The sequence below is a fragment of the Mesocricetus auratus genome, unplaced genomic scaffold (genome assembly GCF_017639785.1).
Source record: "Mesocricetus auratus isolate SY011 unplaced genomic scaffold, BCM_Maur_2.0 Super-Scaffold_100009, whole genome shotgun sequence".
In the NCBI taxonomy this organism is placed as follows: Eukaryota; Metazoa; Chordata; class Mammalia; order Rodentia; family Cricetidae; genus Mesocricetus; species Mesocricetus auratus.
The window spans coordinates 32,465,392-32,467,853 of record NW_024429193.1 but is presented as its reverse complement, the minus strand read 5'-3'; positions in this window follow the sequence as shown (position 1 = coordinate 32,467,853).

Below are 2,462 nucleotides of genomic sequence, written 5' to 3'. Positions count from 1 at the left end.
GAGTCTAATGAATTATACCCTACAGAAGAGAAAGTAAACTGGCCTGTTTCAGAGCTTTGCAGCTGCAGCAATGAGTCCTATGGATTTACTACAGACCTCTTCATTGCTCCAACAAGAGTACTGATTGCATTGTTTCCAGAATTTCTTTACAACATTTTTAGAGGCAGGAGCTGCTAACATCTATTTCACCTGAATCACAGAAAGTTGGGGATTCATAGAAAACTATCAAAGTGGATTCAATACCATGAGCACCACAGAAAAACTGGGCACGTAGGGCATGCTAAGGATGGTGTTAGTACTGTTTAGACAACCTGTACCGTAATTAAACCAAGGAAAAAAGAGGTAGTAGCCTTCAGCCTGGGCCCTTATGAAAGTCAAGCACTCCAAAATGCCCGAGCATCTATACTCAGGGCCTTAAGGGACCCAAGCAGCATTAGGAAAGGAGGAGACATTTCTCAAACATCAAAGAGTCCACAGGAAGAAACCAAGGAGGATGTAAGTTAAGATGCTTTTTTTCCCCATTTATATTCTAGATGAAGTTATTAGTTTTTTGGGGGGGGGCAAATGCAAAGAGCATTGTTGGTCTGGCTTGCAGTTCTTCTAAACAGGAAAAGAAAAATAGAAAATGGGATAAAAAATTATTAACAGCATTTACATGACTAATCAATGACATGTTTTATTGGTATAAGACCTAGCTATTTTCCATACATAATTTATCAAGTAATAACTTTGCACCTGACAATTTTGTTTAAGGTATTTTAAATGTAAATGAAACAAGTGGAAATACAAGTGGGAAGGTACTAAACTATTCCACTTCTAAATAAATGTATTTACATAACTCATTTTAAAAATGAGAAATTAATTGGGCACTCTGTATAGTTTTCTAGAATTGAAATTAACTCTATAGACTAGTTCAACAAATGAGAAAGATGTTTGATGGCAGTAAATTATAAGGAAACATGAACACATTATACCGACAATATTATTAAACTCTCTCACTTTTCCTGATACCAAAGAAACTGAAATATATAATAAAGCACTACCTATCTTCAGCGCTCAAGTCCTCTGGGAGAAGATTTAGTTTTTCTGTGATATTCTGTATACAAAGGCTGGCTTATCTGAATATGTTAGAAACACTTTCAGTTTAAGATTTCTGTTTACCCTGACATCATTCTATGTAATTTACTATTTAACTAGCTTTTGTACAAAGGGGGATTTTTTTCTCTAGTGTAATTTCAAAAATGCTAGTTTCATTATAGAGGAAAACCTACATCTCCCATAGAAGAGCTATGAAATTTAAATTTCTTTTCTTTTCTTTTCTTTTTTTTTTTTTTGAGACAGGGTTTCTCTGTTTTTGTTTTGGAGGCTGTCCTGGAACTCACTATGGCGACCAGGATGGCCTTGAACTCACAGGGATCTGCTGCTTCTGCCTCCCGAGTGCTGGGATGAAAGGCATGTGCCACAAAATTTAAATTTTCTCAATTAAAAATTTTGAATGTTTCTTACATGTATGTAACGTGTTCTATTACTCTTGCTCCCTTCTGTCTCTCATCTTCGTCACCCCTGTCATACACCACACCTCCCTACCGACCATTTTCCTATGTTCAAACTTTTTTCTTTTGTTTTGTGACCTACAGAGTTTAACCATATGTTTCCAAGTAATCAGAGATAGGAGACTATCCAGTGGAGCCTGTGGGCTTGTCACTGGGGACGCATGCAAAAATAATGATTCCATAACCCCTGGAGTGGTAAGGCCCCCTGACTTTATTGTCCATCCTTTTTGGGCTGTTGGCAGGTCAGTCTTTTACAGATGCAATGCAGGCAACTATAGCTACTGTGAGTATGTACTTACAATGGCAGAGTCATTCCCTGAAAACATCTTGCTCTATATATTCCAGGTTTTCTGTGATGTTTCCTGAGCCACAGAGGAGTTGGTGTAGATGTCCTATTTGGGGCTAAACACTCAGTCAGCTTTTTTATTCTCCAACAAATCGAGCAGGCAAGATTCTCCTTTGCATTCACCACCATTCATTGTAAAGAGAAGTGTTTGCTTTGTTTTCTGGTTAAGCCAGGGAATATCAATAGTCCATGGGTTATAAATGTAGGTGTTTACAAGGCAGTACGATACTATATCATATCAGAGAGGCAACAATAGTAATTTCTTCCCTAGCACTGTGACCTCCCCTTTGTGTGTCTTAGGCATGTTTATATTGCCTGACATGAATGTTCTAAGATAGAAAATGCCTCAAATTCAATCAGAAATTAATTGGATGCTCCCATAACAGCCCATAATAGCCACTGCACTGCTCCACCAGTGGGAACATTTGACTTGTGAGCAGTAACTGTAGTTTGTAGAGGCTACACCTTAATAGGAACACTGATTCGACCCTCTGCCCAAGCAGTTAGCATCACATCATCTTACCAGCAGGGTGGAAGCTTCAGCTGAATTCCATCCTAATACT